General features: G+C 45.4%; 1 long non-coding RNA gene across 1 annotated transcript; it reads left to right on the forward strand.

Annotated features, from left to right (window-relative positions):
* Positions 1-9,729: 9,729 nt before the first annotated feature.
* Positions 9,730-21,843, forward strand: LOC143995961 (uncharacterized). The gene is made up of 3 exons (XR_013277492.1): positions 9,730-9,820; positions 21,232-21,397; positions 21,522-21,843. It is a non-coding gene; the product is annotated as an uncharacterized LOC143995961 (long non-coding RNA).
* Positions 21,844-22,050: the final 207 nt, after the last annotated feature.

Raw genomic sequence — 22,050 nt, forward strand, 5'->3', positions numbered from 1 at the left:
AAAATGATAAATTGTTTTAACATTTTTTTACAAATAAATATCTGAAAAGTGTGGGGGGCATTTGTATTCAGCACCCTTTACTCTGATACCCATAACTAAAATCTAGTGGAACCAATTGCCTTTAGAAGTCACCAAATTAGTAAATCAGTATAAATACAGTTGTTCTGTGAAGCCCTCAGTGGTTTGTTAGAGAACCTTAGTAAACAAACAGCATCATGAAGGCCAAGGAACACACCAGCTAGGTCAGGGATAAAGTTGTGGAGAAGGTTAAAGCAGGGTTAAGTTATAAAAAAAATATCCCAAGCTTTGAACGTCTCACAGAGCTCTGTTCAATCCATTATCCGAAAATGGAAAGAGTATGGCACACAGTGCTGGGACAAGGTGATCCAGCGCCCAGGGCAAAGACGCCAAATTGCGCCCCCCCTTTCCCTTAGGGTTAGGGTCAGGGTGCTCCCTACCCCTGCAATAAACCAGTGCGCCAGGGTTTGCCGCACCTCCTGCCCACCCCTTGTTCCGGCCCTGATGGCACAACTTCAAATCTACCAAGACATGGCCGTCCACCTAAACTGGCAGGCCGGGCAAGGAGAGAATTAATCAGAGAAGCAGCCAAGAGGTCCATGGTAACTCTGAAGGAGCTGCAGAGATCCACAGCTCAGGTGGGAGAATCTGTCCACAGGACAACTATTAGTCGTGCTCTCCACAAATCTGACCTTTATGGAAGAGTGGCAAGAAGAAAGACATTGTTAAACGAAAAGCCATAAAAAGTCCCATTTGCAGGTTGTGAGAAGCCATGTCGGGGACACATCAAACATGTGGAAGCCCTTGTACACACGGTCGGAGATTCCGACGGAATGTTTCCTATCGGACCGTTTTGTCGGATATTCCGACTGTGTGTGGTCTCGATCGGACTGTTTCCGTCAGAATATCCGACAGACCAACTTTTCCAACTTGCCGAAAATTTTCCGACAAAATGCTCCGATCGGACATACTCCGATCATGTGTAGCCTACTCCAATGGACAAGGTGCCACGCATGCTCACAATCAAATTCGGACACGGAAGCACTCGCTCAGGTAAAACTACTGCTCGTTATCGATATAGCACATTCGTCACGCTGCAATGTTAAAAATTCTTTTGTGAAGTGCATTCTCTTGTTCTTTACAATGCTGCAAGAATGAACTTCTTTTGATGCTCATAGTCACACACACACTTCTCCCGAACGTCTTTTTTACTCATTTCAGCAATACAATATTTTAAATCGTCACATCTACACATTTTTTTTTTTTTGGGGGGGGGGGGGGGGAATTTTGTGGTTGTTTTTTTCATCAACATCTCCTTTTTTGTCAGTTTGCTCATCTTTGCATTTTTTGGGGTGTGTTTTGGGTTTCAACTTACCACAACACCATTATTATCTTTTTTGTATTTTGTTTTTCTTTTTGAATCTACAGGAGGTTGTTTGGTGTTGGTGCCCCTTGTTATTAATTTCACTTTGTATTTTTGAAATGTACCTGCCTGCTCACAAATAAACTGGCCTTTTTGAAGTAAAACACATACGCAAGTATTTCTTCAAACCAAAAAAAAACTTTATTTAGGTGTCAAACAACTAAAAAGAGGCGCTGGAGAAACTTGTCAATTTGGCGAAGCCTTTGACCCCCAGGGCAGACATGAACAAATTAGAAAAATAAAAATTGGTGGCCTGAGGAGTACATATCTCAGGGAGAGAAGTCTAGTCCAGAAGTCCTAGAGATCATGAAGAGCAGATGCCATCTATGTCCCCAGGATGTGGTTCTTCAAGAGGCTGCATCTTCTGTCAGACCAGACTGAACCCAGGCCATCACTCTCTCGTCTTCCTTGGGCACTTCCCTCCAGGCTTCCTTCCAGGCTGTGGCTGGGCTCCTGTAGTTGTGGTAGGAGGAGGAGAAGGAGGGCGATGGTCGGCCTCCTGGCTGCCACTTGCCACAGCTTCCCACCGGCTGAGGTCTTCCTGTGTATGAAAATGGGACATAGATTTCGTTTTTTGCTCATCAATCACACAATTTGGTGCTCATGACTGTTGCAAATTGAATGTTACCAAATAGAACAGACTATCATTCTGAGCCCAGCATTTTTCATTCTCGTCCCAAACATTTTTGCTCACTACTGTCTATTGAGATGTAAACCACTTTGTAAAATGACAACTTACTGATCAATAATAACATCTAGTTAACATCATTAAATGTACGAAAAGAAATATGTTCAACAATGCAATACCTGTCTGAAGCTGGGCCCCTCCACATGTTGTTGCCTGGAAGGCCCAGGTTGGACATTGGAAGCCTCAGCTGGGGGTGAAGGAAGCCTTGAAGGAAGACAGTCGAGTGGTGGCCTGGGTACCCCCTGGTCTACCAGAAAATGCAGCCTCTCGAAGTACAACATCCTGGGGATATAAATGGCATCTGGATCTCCTGATCTCAGGGACTCCAGGTGCTTCTTTCTCTCCCTGAGATATGTACTCTTCATGGCACCAATTTTCAACTTCACATAGGTCATGTCTGCCGTGGGGACCATGATCTGCACCAAAGCAAGAAGTTTCTCCAGCGCTGCCTTCCTCTTTCTTCGGCCATGATAAAATGGGTTGTTGATCTGCCACAGGCAGGGCATCTCCCTGAACAGTTGAATGAATAGCCCCCTAAAATTGGCGTTTTGGAAGGGATCCATCTTGTCTGCAAGACACAACACAAGACAAACCCTAAAATACTAATAATGCCATGATAAACCCTCCTAATCTTGTCGCAACATAGTCCTAGATAGAAGCAGTCTAGTCTAGTGATGTACCAAGTTAAAATTTTACCTTCGTTTGCATGATCGTCGCGTCAGCTCCTCACTCTGTTGACAGATCGTACGTACGACACATGTGTTGCGTTTTATATACAGTGCGCATGCGTGAAACTCCGCCCGTCCCTGACGTTCTTTCTAGACTATTCCCTGCCCCTTCTCTTTCGGCGCAGTGGGGCGAGAACATGGCGGAGAGAACGCAGGTGCGCAATCAGAGTTCCACTAACGAGGACGATGGAGAGGAAAGCCGGGAGCCTGAAACGTCCCGATCCTGGAAGAGAAGATTTAAGGCCTCAAATATGTCTTTTGTAGAGATGTTGGAGATGGTGGACATATTGAAGAGGACTGACTATGATGGGAAGTATGGACCTTACCCAAACCCAAATATCAGAAAGACCAAGATCATGACTAAAGTTGTGAAGAGTCTTCAGAAGAATTTTGGGGTACGACGATCCAAGGATCAACTGAGAAAACGCTGGTCAGACCTGAAACTGAGGGAGCATGATCAGTACAGAAGGATCAAGTGTGTTCTTCAAAAAAGTAAGTAGTTGTCGTGTGTTCATATGGTTATTCTTGCTTGCATACTGCTCCATGTGCTTTGATTTCATGTTGTACAGTTTAAAATGGCCACTTTCAAGTTCATGGGTTCAATCGTTCTGCAGGTAAGTATTCCAGCTTAACAAAGTGTCCACAATAATGTTCTCACCTTTGAACTCGGCCAAAAAACACAGTTGTGCCACACTTCCAAGCAATGTTTCATATTCCTATTTCTGCACTCTGTGTGCTAAGTATTCCTTTTTTACATTCTCATAGGAGAGAGAAGACTCAGGAAGTCTGAGGACACCAGGGACCCCACATCTCACAAAGAAGGCGAAATTCCAACACCAGAAGCAGAGGAGCAGGAGGAAGTGGAAGGAGAGACAAATTGTCACCACAACAGGTGAGTGTCGGAGACCACAGCTTCCGGTAAGCTAATCAATGTATGTCGGCATATTTATAATACATGGCGTGTTTTTTTGCTTTTTTTTGTAGGTGATGTGGACAAAGAATCACATTTTACCAGTGAAAGTGCCCAGATCCTGATTGGGGAGATAATGGGGTGCAATCGGGATTTAGAAAATATACAGAAAAACATCAATGATGTTCAAAATAAAATGAAGAACATCATTGATGTTTTGGGCAGAGTCTGAAACACCCCAAACTAGCTAGGGTTTTATATTTGTGTTTTGAAACAACAACTTTTGTATTTTACAAAAAAGCCAAATTTGGAAGATGCACACAGTGTGTCAATATGCCCTATCTCCCATCATGGTGGATCAATGTACGTGTTTTGTGGAACGTGGCTGAGATGAAGGGGTTGCAGCCCCAAAACATGTACATTGATCCCCCATGATGGGAGATGGCACATGTTGACACACTGTGTGCATCTTCCAAATTTGGCTTTTCCAGGGGTGACACCCCATGTGATGAAGGCAATATCAGCCCAGTTTGTACATACTCAGGTCTGATATTGTCTTCACTTTTCAAAGTTGAACTTTGTAAGTTCCTATGTTCTGTATGTTACGCTTTGATACATGCCTGTTTACACAAAAACACCAAGTTACAAAAAAATGACCTTAAATAATGTTTTTGATACACCCAATATGTTGGTTTGTTGTAAAACCCTTTTCTAAACGCACATGTGAATGTGCTTTGATTAAAAAGTTAAATTATCACAAATGGGTGGCTTCCTTTTTCAATGCGTAAAAGCAGTATTTGGAGTAAAATTGTTGTTTTCGGTGACAATGGGTGTTATTTACTAAAGGCAACTCCACTTTGCACTCCAAGTGCAGTTTTAGGTGTACTTTTGCAGTGCACTTGTAGTGCATAGTGGATGTGCCTTTAGTAAATAACACCCACAGTGATGTGTTAATTTTCACAATCATGCCATTTTCCTGACCCCACATATTTCTGCCATGGTGCTGAAAATGAGCAAGATTTTTGTCAGTAATGCACTACATACATTAGTTAACAAAAACAAGGTGTGTGTGTAGCAGACCCACAACATAATAAGATTATCTGAAGAAGAGACTGTCACCTCATCTCGCTCAGAACTTGGGTTTGCACTGTTGTAGAAAAAGGCACAACAACAAAAATCTAAAATTTACCTAGGAGACACCTAAAACCAAGCCAAGCAGTAAATGAAAACAAAGATTATTGCAGTTTCAAATAAAAATTAATTAAAAAATGCCTCTCAGACATTGTCTGGCATATCAATGGCCCCCCTACCCACAAAGTACTCCATGTATTGGGTTCGGACCTCACGGGCGCTTTGGGGGGGCAAGCCAAGACGAGCAGCTTCAAGGGACATGAGGTTATCATTTTCAGGCAAGTCTGCATCTTGGCCAACTGAGACCACATAGTTAGCTGAATGTCTTTTTAAGAAATTGTGCAGAACACAGCAGGCAAGCACTATGTGATTTATTTTATATTCCGCCATGTGGATAGGCGTTAAAAAAAGGCGGAACCGGCTGGCCAGTATTCCAAAAGTGTTCTCCACCACTCTTCTGGCTCTGGCCAGCTGGAAATTAAAGATACTCTGATCCGGGGTGAGGGTCCCCATCGGGAAAGGCTGCATCAGATGGTTTTCCAGGGCAAACGCCTCATCCACGACGAAGACGAACGGGAGTTTTTCCTGATTGTCCTCTGGGGGTGGCAAGCCCAGACTGCCATTCTGGAGACGCCAGTAGAATTCCGTCCGTGAGAACACTCCACCATCCGACATCTGGCCATTTTGCCCCATGTCCACATACAGGAAGTCATAGGTCGCTGACACCACCGCCAAAATCACGATACTATTAAACCCTTTGTAATTATAATAGTACGACCCCGAGTTGGGGGGTGGGACAATGCGGACGTGTTTCCCATCAATTGCACCTCCACAATTGGGAAAGTCCCAACGACTGGCAAAGTGGGAGGCCACAGTCTTCCATTCCTGTGGCATTGAAGGAAACTGTGGAGTGAAACAAGACAAAAAATTAGTAATTTTGCTAATCAACATTGCAAGCAGATTAGACACCAACATTTTTGGCCAAGATCATTATAACATTTTGGGAAATTTGTATTTAAAGCCTAAAGTATAAGGTCCCCATATCAGAGTCATCACCCCCCATCTGATGGGCCCTTGCAAAAAATGAGGGGGGGATGTTTTGGACAGGTAACCCTCTCCACTTGATTAAGAGCTGAATGCCTAAATAATGTGTGATACTTTGGGAAGCCCCTCCTTACTTACACTATTGGCAGCCCACCGGACAGGTAAGAAGTGTCATAATACCAAAAATTTAAAAAGATGGAAGCACATTTTGATATTCTGCTATTACCTATCAAGATAATAATAGGAGAAAAAAAACAAAAAAAATATAGCATTTAAAAGTATTGAGACAGGCCCTTGCACTACATGCTTTGGTGAATTTGTCCATAAATGTGATCAGAAAAAAGGTAGGTAGAGTGTGTATTGGGTTTGGGAAAGTCAGCAGATAGAGGATTGCTATCAGCTGACCTAGTAGTTGGGGGGAGGGGGGTTCCTAATGAGTTTGGCCCAACCAAAAAAAAAAATATGTCACTCTGCATGAATTTAAGCACACACATAACATTTGTAGACATTTTAGGGGGTGTTTAGGGGAAAGCAATACTATGGAGCTGACAAAAGACATTGGTAAGTGACTAGACTATAGTTTTATGGGCCCAGAAGAGCATGGTGGGGAAGTTAGTGAAGGCAAATATGCATGAAGGACAAAAAAGGAACTTGAAAAGCTTCCAGCATGCATGAGGACAAAGGAGCACAGCATATCAATTACAGCATATTGCAATCATGGTAATTAGGGAACGAGGAAAGAAATCCAAGACATTAGCAATCATTAAATACATACAATGTGATGTTAAAGGATAAAACTTACCTTCATATAGTCCTTCTGCAGGACCTGAATGATGGCAGAACAACAGGTCTCTGGAATAATGATCCCCAGAGCCTGGGGGGAGATGCCTGTAGAGAACTTGAGGTCCTGAAGGCTTCTCCCTGTCGCCAAGTAGCGCAACGTGGCGATGAGCCTCTGCTCCGGAGTGATGGCTTGCCGCATGCAGGTATCCTGCCTGGTGATATAAGGGGACAGCAAAGCCAGCAGACGGTGAAAAACGGGGTCCGTCATCCGGAGATAATTCCTGAAATCATCAGGATTATTCTCCCGGATCTCACGGAGCAAAGGCATGTGCGAGAACTGGTCACGCTGGCGCAACCAATTCTTGGTCCACAAACGCCTCCCCTCCCTGTCCATGGACTGGGCTTGTGTCAAAGCTAAGAGCTCAACACCAAGCCCCTGCACAGCACGAACTCTACGACGAGTACATAGACGAAACATGGTTTAAGACGGTGGGCTGGTCAGAACGGACACCAGAAAGCACCGATAAACAGCAATGCCTGAAAGAACGACCTGAATAGCAGAAGCAAGCAGACAATAAGCAATTCAAATCAAAGCGTACTATACCAAGATATAGTCCACAATGAGAAACAAATACTTACTGACTGCACGCACTGATTATCAGATACGCAAAGACAAGCACAAACTGAAGAGCGGTAGTGATCTGAATCACAAATCTGAAAAGCGTCTCTCACCAAACTTCTACTAACACGCGATACACACGAGATCAGCAAAAGGAGCCCAAAGGGTGCCGGACGTGGTGCTGAACTTCCTTTTTCTAGTCCCGTCGTACGCGGCTTACATCACCGCGTTCTTGGCAATTGGAAATTCTGACAGCTTAGTCCAACCATGTGTATGCAACATCACTTCCGGACCTCGCCCGGAATTAATCTGTCGGAATTAATCCGACGGATTTGGTTGCCGGAATGTCCGACCATGTGTACGGGGGCTAAGGCTGCAATTGATGTTTTTTTTAAAAGTATTTTTCAGTTTGTTTGCGCCCCCCCCCCAAAAAATTTCGAGCACCAGCCACCACTAATTCTATTCCTTCCACTGACACCAATGATGGAGAGCTATTGCTCCCACTGAAACCAATGGTGGGGCAGTATTCCCCCACTGATACCAATAGTGGGACACTTTTCCTCTCACTGACACCAATGATGGGGCACTATTCTTCCCACAGACACCAATGATGGGGCAGTATTCTTCCCACAGACACCAATGATGGGGCAGTATTCTTCCCACAGACACCAATGATGGGGCACTATTCTTCCCACAGACACCAATGATGGGGCAGTATTCTTCCCACAGACACCAATGATGGGGCACTATTCTTCCCACAGACACCAATGATGGGGCACTATTCTTCCCACAGACACCAATGATGGGGCATTATTCTTCCTACACACACCAGTGATGGGGCACTATTCCTCCCACTGACACCAACACCAATTTTGTTTACTCTCACTGACCATCAAGCCTATTGCATTGTATACTCCTGTCGATGCCAGGACATTTTCTATTCCCAATGGCCACAGTCAGGCCCCCCTAAAACCTGAAGGACAGTAAACTGACCCCTTGTTTTGAAAGTTTGGAGACCCCTGGTGTAGACTGCAATCCTTAACTCAGTAAAGCTGCCTCTAGAGGCTCGAGTGGCTGATGGGCCGCTGGCTCACTTTTCACAGGGTGGAAGGGGTAGCCCGCTCCCCCCCACCAGCCGATTCCTGTGGTTTTTGGGCTTACCTGAATGATTGGTGACCCCAGGAACCAATCTGGCTCTTGCAGCGGTGGCCACAGAGATTAGCTGAGGAAAGATGGCCTCTGCTAATCTCTATGGTTTGTGACAGTGGTCTCCAAACTGCAGCTCCTGGGCCGGGTTTGGCCTTTTGCTTGCCTTTATCCAGCCCTTAGGGCACTATTCCTCCTACTGACAAAAATGATGGGGCACTATTCCTCTCACTGACACCAATGATGGGGCACTATTCCTCTCACTAACACCAATGATGGGACACTATTCCTCCCACTAACACCAATGATGGGGCACTATTCCTCCCACTGACACCAATAATGGGGTACTATATCTCCCACTGACACCAATAATGGGGCACTATTCCTCCCACTGACACCAATGATGGGGTACTATATCTCCCACTGATGCCAACATACATTTTTTTTACGCGCACTATTTACTCGTACCGATGCCAGGATATTTTCTACTTCCATTGACCACAGTTTGACCCCCCCTAAAATCTGAAGTCTTGTTTTGAAAGTTTGGAGACTCCTGGTCTAGGACAGTGATGGCGAACCTTGGCACTCCATACGTTTTGGAACTACATTTCCCATGATGCTCATGCACTCTGTAGTGTAGTTGAGCATCATGGGAAATGTAGTTCCAAAACATCTGGAGTGCCAAGGTTCGCCATCACTGGTCTAGGAGGACCGGAGCGATGTCATAACACCACTTTCAGTTTCTGCCCAATGTAAACAAGACCATTTTTCTTTTTTTTTTTTTTAGAAAGCTTGAGATCTACACTTTTTTTGTTGATCTCATGCTTTCCATTGTAGAGGAGCAGGGCCGGTGTCTTATCATATAAGGTCCCCCATCAGATAGCGTCTGCTGTGTACTGCGCATGCGCAGTACACAGCAACACAGATAAATAGAAAATAGCCGAGGATGAACGAAGCCTGCGTGCTGAGTCCAGGTTCTAGCCCCACCATCCAAGTGGACATAGAGTTGGAATAAAAAAGAGCCGAGCGCAGCGAAGCGTGGCGAGCGAATTTTCACAACCCTATGTCCGCTTGGATGGTGGGGCTACCACCTCCACTCACGCCGCAGGCGCCGTTCAGCTTCGGAAATTTTACGAAGCTTCTTCTGCCCCTTACTGCACACATGGAGGAGATAAGTGTAAGTCTCTGCAGCTGAATCTTGTCTCTGTAGATATCTGACTCCTATCACAGGATCTCACACAGATCCTCTGTGCCTGGGGGAGGGGCGCTGATGTTGTCTTATCCAGCAGGAGCCCGGGAGGAAGGACATCTCCCATGCTGTTGACATGAGGTTAGTAAATGTGTTAGGGAACTGTTGTGTAATTATTGTGCTAGGGGACACACTGCTGCTTCCCCCCTTGTCATGTGCTCTCTTGTACCCAGTGCCCCCCATGTAATGTGCTCTTGTGCCCAGTGCCCCCCATGTAATGTGCTCTTGTGCCCAGTGCCCCCATGTAATGTGCTCTTGTGCCCAGTGCCCCCATGTAATGTGCTCTTGTGTCCAGTGCCTCCATGTAATGTGCTCTTGTGCCCAGTGCCCCCCATGTAATGTGCTCTTGTGCCCGGTGCCCCCCATGTAATGTGCTCTTGTGCCCGGTGCCCCCCATGTAATGTGCTCTTGTGCCCGGTGCCCCCCATGTAATGTGCTCTTGTGCCCGGTGCCCCCCATGTAATGTGCTCTTGTGCCCGGTGCCCCCCATGTAATGTGCTCTTGTGCCCGGTGCCCCCCATGTAATGTGCTCTTGTGCCCGGTGCCCCCCATGTAATGTGCTCTTGTGCCCGGTGCCCCCCATGTAATGTGCTCTTGTGCCCGGTGACCCCATGTAATGTGCTCTTGTGCCCAGTGCCCACCATGTCATGTGCAGTGCCCACCATGTCATGTCATGTGCATTGCAGTGCCCCCAAGAAATGTGCTGTGTCCAGTATGTCATGTGCTGTGAATTGCAGTGTTCACTATGTAACGTGCAGTGCCCACCATGTCATGTGCTGTACATTGCATTGCTCTTCATGTGATGTGCAGTGCCCACTATGTCGTGTGCTGTTCCCACCATGTTATGTGCAGTGCCCACCATGTCATGTGCCATGCAGTGCCCACCATGTCATGTGCCATGCAGTGCCCACCATGTCATGTACTGTGCCATGCAGTGCCTGCCATGTAATGTGCAGTGCCCACCATGTCATGTTATGTGCCTCCCAGTGCCCACCATGTCATGTGCTGTTCCATGCAGTGCCCACCACGTCATGTGCAGTTCCCACCATGCCATGTGTTATGCTCAGCATGTAGTGTGTTGTGCCCACTGTGTAATGTGCTGTGCTGTTCAGTAGTGCCCACTATTTAATATGCCGTTCCTAACATGTAATGTGCAGTTGCATTGCCCACCATGAAATGTGCTATACCATGCAGTGCCCACCATGTAATGTGTTGTGCCCACCATGTAATGTGCTGTGCCATGCATTGCCCACCATGTAATGTGATGTGTCATACAGTGCCCACCATGTAAATTTCTGTGCAGTGCCCACCATGTCATGTGCTGCGTCATACAGTGCCTACCATGTAATGTGCTGTACATTGTCCACCATGGCATGTGTCGTGCAGTACCCACAATGGAATGTGTTGTGCAGGGCTCACCATGTCATGTGCGGTGTCCACCATTTAATGTGCTGTGCTCACAATGTAATGTGCTGTGCTGTGTCGTGCAGTGCCCACCATGTCATGTGGTGTCATACAGTGCCCACCTTGTTTTGTGCAGTGCCCACTATGCCATGTGCAGTACCCAACATATAATATGCTGTGCCCACCATATAATGTGCTGTGCAGTGCTCACTATGTAATGTGCTCAGCTGTGCCTGCCATGTCATGTGCTGTGCCCACCATATAAGGTCCTGTGCTCATCTTGTGCATGTACTGTGTTGTGCCCACCATGCAATGTGCTGTGTTGTGCAGGGCTTACTATGTCATGTGCGGTGTCCACCATGTAATGTGCTGTGCCGTGCAGTGCCCACCATATAACGTGCTGTGCAGTGCCCACTTGTAATGTGCAGTGCCCACCATGTAATGTGCTCAGCTGTGCCTGCCATGTCATGTGCTGTGCCCACCATATAAGGTCTTGTGCCCACCTTGTGCATGTGCTGTGTTGTGCCCACCATGGAATGTGCTGTGTTGTGCAGTACCGACCATGTCATATGCTGTGCCAACCATGTCGTGCTGTGCCTACCTTGTAATGCGCTGTATTGGGCAGTGCCAACCATGTAATGTGCTGTGCCCACTATGTAATTTGCTGTGCTTTGCCCACCATTAAATGTGCTGTATCCATGTATCCACCATGTAATGTGTTGTGCCAACCATGTAATGTACTGGGCTATCCCCCCCCGTGTAATGTACTATGCTGTGCTGCCCCCCCCCCCCCCCCCCACAGACTCTCCCCCTCACTCTCACCCCCCTCTTTTTCTGTTTTACCCCCTCACCCCCTCTATCTCTCATCCCATCTCTTTCACCCTGTTCTCTCTCTCTCTCTTGCCCCCTTCAACCCCCTGTTTCCCAACACCCTCTCTCTATTCCCCTTTCTCTCACCCCCTTTCTCTCTCGTTTCCCCTCCCTCTCATCCCCTCTTGTTCAGCCCCCTATCTCGGTATCACCCCCCCCCCCTTAATTTAATTTAACAAAAAATTGTTTGCATTTTCATTTTATTTATTTTCATAAAAAGGCCCACCAAAATCCTTAGCATCGGGCCCATGATGCTCTTAATCTGGCCCTGTAGAGGAGATATGTCGAGTCTTATTGATCCAGATCTCTTCATAAAGAGGACCTGTCATGCTTTATTGCTATGGCAAGGGATGTTTACACTTCTTGCGATAGCAATAAAAGTGTTAAAAAAAATGTAAAGGGACAGTGTAAAAATTAAAAAATTTTAATAAAATAAATAATAATACAGCCGCAGTTTGGAGACCACTGCAGGTACAGTGAGATATAGACATAGTAATTATTAGCATAGGCACCCTGAGCCCAGAAAGTTACCGTATTTATTGGCGTATAACACGCACTTTTTCCCCTGTAAATAGGGGGCAAATCAGGGGTGCCTGTTATACGCCGACAGCGTACCTCAGAGGGGAAGGAGGGAAATGAGCGCCCCCGGTATTCACCGAACAGTCTCCTTCCCTCCACTCGGCTCTCACATCACACACACAGTCCCGCCTCCGCCACCAGCACTGGACCAGTGTTCTGTCTATCACAGGAGCTGGTCCAATGCCGATGGCGGAGGCGGGACTGTGTGTGTGACTGCAGACTGAGAGCCGAGTAAGCAGGAGATGACAGCTCAGTGATTTCCTCCATTGAGAGATGGTGAGGCTTAATCAGGCAGCTGCATTGATGGGGGAGATGGGCGCAGATCAGGCTGCAGATGGGCGCAGATCAGGCTGCAGATGGGCGCAGATCAGGCTGCAGATGGGCACAGATCAGGCTGCAGATGGGCACAGATCAGGCTGCAGATGGGCAAAGATCAGGCTGCAGATGGGCAAAGATCAGGCTGCAGATGGGCAAAAGTAAAGTTGATCAAGGAAAGTCCATTTGCCTCTCGGGGGATCAGGAAGGAATTTTTTCCCCTGCTTTAGCAAATTGAATTATTCTCTGCTGGGGTTTTTTGCCTTCCTCTGGATCAACTGTGGGTATAGAATTGAGTATATGGGATTGTATGATATTATTATTATTATTATTTTGTGGTTGAAATGGATGGACTTGTGTCTTTTTCCAACCTGGCCAACTATGTAACTATGTAAGATCAGGCTGCAAATGGGCACAGATCAGGCTGCAGATGGGCACAGATTAGGCTGCACTGAAGCTGCAGATGGGCACTAATCAGGCTGCATTGATGCTCACTGACCATTATTTTGCTTCAAAGAGGTTTATTTAAAAAAAAAAAAAAAAAATCCTGAAACTTCCCTCTTAAATTGGGGTGCGTGTTATATGCCTGTGTGTGTTATACGCCGATAAATACGGTATTTCAAGGGTTCCTCCATGTTAAAAGGATTGAGAAATGCAGGCTTGCCTATGGCAACTTCCCACTTATGAGGCAAGTTGCTTAAGTGTCCCTCAACACACTCTTGGATTCACTAAAAACAATTACTATTATTCAGGCCTCACATAATGCAAACAGTTTGCACAGCGCTTTACAAATGTAGTGCCCTCCTCTAGTTAGGCTACTAGGCTAAATGTAGTTTTTGACTCACTGTAATAACTGGTGCAGCAATTGATTGCTTTTGTCTGGTCAGGGTTTCCTAGCTGGGTGTTTTATTTCTCCCACCTCTTCTCGTAGAAGTATACAGGGCAGGGGGAGTCAAACGACTAGTATGAATATTTATTAAGCCCCAGCCAATCCCTGGAAAGAGGTATCCAGGAGGTGGCTGGGGAGGTAATAAATGTTCGGGAGGCCTTTCCAGTGTGCTCATTCTCTGCCAGGAGGGTTCCAGTTCTCTTGGGGCTGCTGCCCCTGGAGGCAGCTTTACTGAGTCAAGGATTGCAGTCTTGGATTTAGCAGGAGTTAAAGAGGAAGTAAACCCTGATGAGTTTACTTCCTCTTTCATTCCCTGCAAAGGCAAAGCATAATGGACTACTATGCATCTCATAGTAGTCCGTTATGTGTCACTTACCTGACACAGGAGCCAGCGAAGTCACCGCTGTCCCCTGTAGTTCGGCGCATCCATCTTCTCGGTGGGGTCTCGCAGCTCCGCCGCTGTCATTCGGCGAAGCCGTGATGACATCACTCCCACGCATGCGCACGAGAGCCGAGAAGCGCGGCATTGCGCGGCATCTTCGTCATCGAGGATGCCACGGTCAGTGCGCCTGCGCGCCGCTGTCTACAGCGCATGCGCCGTAGACAGCGGTGCCCGTCTTCGGGCAAATATCTCCTAAACTGTATAAGTTTGGGAGATATTTCTTGGACCTACAGGTAAGCCTTAATCTAGGCTTACCTGTAGGTCAAAGTGGTTTGTAAGGGTTTACAACCACTTTAAGCTGAGGGCCTGGAGAATATTGCAAGAGTTTTTTTTTTGCTACAGTCTGGGCCTCTGTAGGAGTTAGGCTGAGGGCCTGGAGAAGATTGCAAGAGGATTTTCACTACAGTCTGTGGCTCAGCAGTAGCTGGGCTGAGGGTCGGAGAAGACAGGTAAATGATCAGTGCTGGAGGCACTGCCAGACGTCCTGATTTGGAGACTCTTCTGTTGGAACCTGAGAGGTGTGCGGCTCCTAGGACACTGAGTAGGACTGGGTTTGGGACTTTCATGTGTGATGACAGTTATGATTTAGTGTGAGGATTGTTCTCCTGTTGATTGTTAATATCGTTTTGGAGTATCCTGAGACCCTAAACTTCTCTCCTCTCCTGTTATAAGTTATTCAGCAATAAATTGTAAAAATACATCCTCTAGACTTAGCCTGTATTATAGGTGTGAGAAAACATTGGGGAGATATGGGGCTTTATTGGTGCAAAGCATTGAAACAACAATATGTAAAAGATATACAGTGGTGTGAAAAAGTGTTTGCCCCCTTCCTCATTTCCTGTTCCTTTGCATGTTTGTCACACTTAAGTGTTTCGGAACATCAAACCAATTTAAACAATAGTCAAGGACAACACAAGTAAACACAAAATGCAATTTGTAATGAAGATGTTTATTATTAAAGGTGAAAAAAAATCCAAACCATCATGGCCCTGTGTGAAAAAGTGATTGCCCCCTAAACCTAATAACTGGTTGGGCTACCCTTAGCAGCAACAACTGCAACCAAGCGTTTGCGATAATGTGCAATGAGGCTTTTACAGCGTCCTGGAGGAATTTTGGCCCACTCTTCTTTGCAGAATTGTCCTAATTCAGTTACATTAGAGGGTTTTCGAGCATGAACGGCCTTTTTAAGGTCATACCACAACATCTCAATAGGATTCAGGTCAGGACTTTGGCTAGGCCACTCCAAAGTCTTCATTTTGTTTTTCTTCAGCCATTCGGTGGTGGACTTGCTGGTGTGTTTAGGATCATTGTCCTGCTGCAGAACCCAAGTTCGTTTCAGCTTGAGTACACGAACAGATGGTCGGACATTCTCCTTCAGGATCTCTTGGTAGACAGCAGAATTCATAGTTCCTTTTATCATGGCAAGTCTTCCAGGTCCTGAAGCAGCAAAACAGCCCCAGACCATCACACTACCACCACCATATTTTACTGTTGGTATAATGTTCTTTTTATGAAATGCAGTGTTCCTTCTATGCCAGATATACTTGGACACACACCTTCCAAAGAGTTCCACTTTTGTCTCATCGGTCCACAGAATGTTGTCCCAAAAGTCTTGGGGATCATCAAGATGTGTTGTGGAGAAATTGAGACGAGCTTTGATGTTCTTTTTGCTCAGCAGTGGTTTTCTCCTTGGAACTCTGCCATGCAGGCCATTTTTGCCCAGTCTTTTCCTGATGGTGGAGGCATAACGCTGACCTTAACTGAGGCAAGTGAGGCCTGCAGTTCCTTGGACGTTGTTGTGGGGTCTTTTGTGACCTCTTGGATGAGTCGTCGCTGTGCTCTTGGGGTAATTTTGGGCGGCCGGCCACTCCTGGGAAGGTTCACCACTGTTCCATGTCTTCGCCATTTGTGGATAATGGCTCTCACTGTGGTTCGCTGGATTCCCAAAGCTTTGGAAATGGCTTTATAACCCTTTCCAGACTGATAGATCTCAATTACTTTCTTTCTCAATTGTTCCTGAATTTCTTTGGGTCTCGGCATGATGTGTAGCTTTTAAGGATCTTCTGGTGGACCTTACTGTGTCAAGCAGCTCCTATTTAAGTGATGCCTTGATTGTGAACAGGTGTGGCAATAATCAGGCCTGGGTGTGGCTAGAGAAATTGAACTCAGGTGTTGACAACCACAGTTATAGTATGTTTTAACAAGGGGGGCAATCACTTTTTCACACAGGGCCATGATGGTTTGGATTTTTTTTCACCTTTAATAATAAACACCTTCATTTACAAATTGCATTTTGTGTTTACTTGTGTTGTCCTTGACTATTGTTTAAATTGGTTTGATGTTCCGAAACACTTAAGTGTGACAAACATGCAAAGGAACAGGAAATGAGGAAGGGGGCAAACACTTTTTCACACCACTGTATACACATTTTATTAAATGAACAATGTCATAAAAACAATACATAGAATATAATCATGGCCATAGGTGTGTGCAAAGCATCCTATTGATGACAATGATTTACTGTAGTCACGTTCATGTTTTCTACATGTTTCGCCGTGTGGCTTCTTCAGGAAAGAATGTGGGGGTTTGTTTATTTTAGATCTAAGAACTTATAATTCGACAACTCATGATATGAATGTGGGGGTCTGAACCGTGTTAAAAATTAGATGAAGAATGAGATCCGGCCATGTACTGCATCCACATAACCATAAACTACCGAATATTACCAGATCACCAGTAGGGAGGGATGAGTAATATAATATCAGATGTTTACAGGTATCTTGGAATGTAGCAATCTGGAAATAATAGACTATTAAACAGGGAGCCTCAACCGTCCAAAAGATAACAGGAATTGTATCGCAAAAAAAAAAAAGATCATTACACAACTGTCAACTGTGGGTTAAAAGCAACCCTTCCATGAATTCGGGCTCATGGTCCCATCAGAGACAAAGGGAGATAACGTGGACCCCCAATCATCAAACAATGCCTATTTTCCTGTGCAGCTCGACATGGGGCCCCCAGGGATTCCAACCAGCCTCACATCGAGCTGCACAGGATAGGCATCATATCATGAGTTGTCAAATTATAGGTTCTTATATCTAAAATAAATAAACCCCCACATTCTTTCCTGAAGAAGCCATACAGCGAAACATGTAGAAAAAAACATGAACATGACTACAGTAAGTCATTGTCATCAATATGATGCCTTGCACACACCTATGGTCATGATTATATTGCATGTATTGTTTATATGACATTGTTTATTTGATAAAATGTGTATATATTTTACATATTGTTGTTTCAATGCTTTGCACCCATAAAGTCCCATATCTCCCCAATGTTTTCTCTTATCTAAATGGGATGTTGGTGCCATAGCTTATGTAGGTTCTGATACTGCTCCCTGACCACATAATTTACTGTATGATAGGTGTGTGTAGAATTGTGCTTGTGACCGGCAGCCTCTGTACTAGTAAAGAAAACCTGGGTGTATTTTCCAGGAAAAGTGCTACACAAAAAAAGGAGAGCCCAGATCATGAGAGCTTACAATTAAAAGATGCTGTGTGAAGAAGCTACTTTGACCACTGTAACTGATAAAGCCTTTTATTGTTAGGCTGTAACCTTCTTTACATCTAGAGGTATTATTTAAGTATAAGTGACAATCTAAGCACTGTGGAAAGTAAAACTCCCTGCATATCAATTCTACATCAAAATGTATCTTTAAATAGGAAGTAAACCCTGGTCGGTTTTACTTCCTCTTTATTTCCCTGCAAATGTAAAGAATACTGGGCTGCTATGCATCTCATAGTAGCCCATTATGTGTCACTTGAAACCGGAGCCAGCGATGTCACAGGTTCCCCACTAGCAGGGAGCGTTCATCTTCTCCCCTCTTCCTTCCGGGGCCGCAAACTCCAGCTCGGTGACTGGCTGGAGTCGCGTGGCGTTGCTCCCTCGCATGTGCGCGGGAGCCGCCAGTCACAGCATGACCCCTATTAGAAAGGGCACGATATGCCCTTTCTAAAGTGTGCATGCGCCGTATGTCATCGGCACTCTGCTTTTTTGTAAATATCTCCTAAACCATGGAGGTTCCCAATCACTCCTTGTGGGGTGCTCGGGGGAAGACCAAAATGTTGCTTATACTTCATACCTTGGGTAAGCCCACATCACCTGCCATGGATGTAATTTCTAATAGCAATTTGCTCACACTCTCACTTTCCCTTATCCTCTGCCTGGACACTGACTACTCTCTTGTCTTCTGCCTGCCTCCACCTCTGCCTGGACACTGACTACTCTCTTGTCTTCTGCCTGCCTCCACCTCTGCCTGGACACTGACTACTCTCTTGTCTTCTGCCTGCCTCCACCTCTGCCTGGACACTGACTACTCTCTTGTCTTCTGCCTGCCTCCACCTCTGCCTGGACACTGACTACTCTCTTGTCTTCTGCCTGCTTCCACCTCAGCCTGGTCACTGACATCTCTCTTGTCTGCCACCTACCTCCACCTCTGTCTGGACACTGACTACTCTCTTATCTGCTGCCTGCCTCCACCCCTGCCTGGACACTGACTACTCTTGTCTGCCACCTGCTTCCACCTTTGCCTGGATACAAACTACTCCCCTGTCTGCTGCCTGCCTCAAATTCTGCCTGGACACTGACTACTATCTTGCCTGCTGCTGCCTCCACCTCTGCCTGGACACAAACTACTCTCCTGTCTGTTGCCTGCTTCAACTTCTGCATGAACACTTACTTTTTTCTTGTATGCCGCTGTCTCCACCTCGGCTCACACTCTCATCTTCTGTTATCCTGTACTCTGTCACTACAATGTAGCCACCCTGTTCCTGCAACCCCTTTGGTGGGATGATCCTGAGGACTGTGACCTGGTGTCATTTTGCAGCAAGCCCAAAAGACCACTGGGGTCTTCGGCCCGTCACTTCTTGTGGGGTGCTCGGGGAAGACCAAAATGTCGCTTATACTTCATACCTTGGGTAAGCCCACATCACCTGCCATGGATGTAATTTCTAATAGCAATCTGCTCACACTTCCACTTTCCCTTATCCTCTTCCTGGACACTGACTACTCTATTGTCTTCTGCCTGCCTCCACCCCTGCTTCGACACTGACTACTCTCTTGTCTGCCACCTGCCTCCACCTCTACCTGGACACAAACTACTCCCCTGTCTGCTGCCTGCCTCAAATTCTGCTTGGACACTGAAATTTTTCTTGTCTGCCACTGCCTCTGCCTGGACACAAACTACTCTCCTGTCTGCTGCCTGCTTCAACTTTTGCCTGAAAATGTACTCCTTTCTTGTATGCCGTTGCCTCCACCTCGGCTCACACTCTCATCTTCTGTTATCCTGTACTCTGTCACCACAATGTAGCCACCCTGTTCCTGCAACCCCTTTGGTGGGATGATCCTGAGGACTGTGACCTGGTGTCATTTTGCAGCAAGCCCAAAAGACCACTGGGGTCTTCGGCCCGTCACTTCTTGTGGGGTGCTCGGAGGAAGACCAAAATGTCGCTTATACTTCATACCTTGGGTAAGCCCACATCACCTGCCATGGATGTAATTTCTAATAGCAATCTGCTCACACTTCCACTTTCCCTTATCCTCTTCCTGGACACTGACTACTCTATTGTCTTCTGCCTGCCTCCACCCCTGCTTCGACACTGACTACTCTCTTGTCTGCCACCTGCCTCCACCTCTACCTGGACACAAACTACTCCCCTGTCTGCTGCCTGCCTCAAATTCTGCTTGGACACTGAAATTTTTCTTGTCTGCCACTGCCCCCGCCTCTGCCTCTGCCTCGACACAAACTACTCTCCTGTCTGCTGCCTGCTTCAACTTTTGCCTGAAAACGTACTCCTTTCTTGTCTGCCGTTGCCTCCACCTCTGCTCACACTCTCATCTTCTGTTATCCTGTACTCTATCACCACAATGTAGCCACCCTGTTCCTGCAACCCCTTTGGTGGGATGATCTTGAGGACTGTGACCTGGTGTCATTTTGCAGCAAGCCCAAAAGACCACTGGGGTCTCCGGCCCATCACTCTTGTAGGGTGCTCTGGTGAAGACCAAAATGTTGCTTATACTTCATACAGTACACTTCATCATCTGCCATGGGTGTCATTTCTAATAGCAATATAAGAAGTGCTATCTCTTCTCCACTCTATTTAAACTAAAAGAACAATGAATGGAATATTACTTTTAATGCATAAAAAAATGTTTCACTTCTTATTTTGTACACCTATTTCTGAAATCATGGGACAATTGTCCACAAAAGGACTGTAGGTGTGGGAAGAAGTGTCACGTTACTGCAGTGACAGGGAAGATTGATATAGGAAGTTCCATTGTAAATGGAATTTTTCGGTCAATCATTTTTACATTAGATGCCCAGTTTGCTGTGCACACACAGCCCAGCACTGCATTACCTACAGGACTCTCCCAGAATAGAATGACTAATGGTATCAGTGACAATGTATTGTGAAACCTTTTCTTTCTTAGTTACACTTCAACTTCTCCCTTCACTGCCAGTGTTTGTTTAAGGTAATAAATTGATGGGAAACTGGTTACAGCATAGAGATCCGGTATCCATTATATGTGGACTTTTACCTGTTCTATATGTCCCTCCCTGGTGCTAACAAGGTAGAATTACATCAAAGCAAAGGGCAGGAAAAACGAATGAAACAGATTTTTTTTAATTTCCCCAAAATTGTTGTAAAAATTAAGAGACTGACGAAAAATTGGAATCGATGGGAAATGGCGAAAAAAAGGGCGTTTTGTGGGTTTCAAGCATGCAATGGGATTTAGATCACTTCTGAGGGTTACAGAGGGGGTTATTTACTAAAGGGAAATCTACTTTGCACTGCAAGTGCACTTGGAAGTAAAGTCGCTGTAGATCCGAGGGGGACATGCAATTTATTTATTTATTTTTTTCCACTTTGTTGATACACTAACATATATACATTATTAACATCAATTTTTTTTTCAATTATTTTCACTTAGGCTCCCCTTTGGGATTTTCATTCACACATCACACATGCACATTTTCACTTTGGAGGTGCCTGTGGTGGGTGTTATCGCCCATGCTGGCCTTTGTGGTGACCGGGAGTTTTGCTCTGCGATGTTGTGGCGATCCTCGATGCTAATCTGCTGGTGTGTGGGTGCAGACGTGAGTTGGATGCATAGCTCTCATTAATTATAAAATTATACTTCTCTTCCTTTTATATTTCTTATTCAATCTTTGTTATTTTATTTTTTTATCTTTTGTTCATTTTTTTCTTTTATTTTTTTAGATTTACTCCATTATTTTGCTCCTGATGAGCGGTTGTCGTGCCGCGAAACGCGTCGAGCCTTTATCATTTTTTATTTCTACATTAATCATGGAAAAATAAGACATCATTTGATTTTATGTGTATTCAATATAATTTATTATTACTCTGTGTACTATATGCATTAATTGTCATTGCTGCTTTTTTCAAATGTTAAGATCTATCGGATTGTGATACATTTTTATACATTGTATGTTTATTTAAGATCCACCTTATAGAGGTTTGATGCCCAAAATGTTTGTTAGAGGCTTGATGCCCAAAATGTTTTATGGTGGATTATGGATTATGAAATATGAATAAATGTCATTTTCTAGTCGCTTGAACAACTTTTTTACTTGCTGTGTGCTTCATCTAAAGTCCCACCCTCTTCCCTTTTTCCCCCTCCCCTCATTTTTAATATTTTGATAGGGATGGAGGCGGGCACCTCTTTGATGCTCACTTCATTTAAAGTCCCAAAATTGTGCTCTGCTTATTTAAAAAAAAAAGCATTTTA

The sequence above is a fragment of the Lithobates pipiens genome, unplaced genomic scaffold (genome assembly GCF_037356315.1).
Source record: "Lithobates pipiens isolate NorthernLeopardFrog02 unplaced genomic scaffold, aLitPip1_a1.2 Scaffold_19, whole genome shotgun sequence".
NCBI classification, from domain to species: Eukaryota; Metazoa; Chordata; class Amphibia; order Anura; family Ranidae; genus Lithobates; species Lithobates pipiens.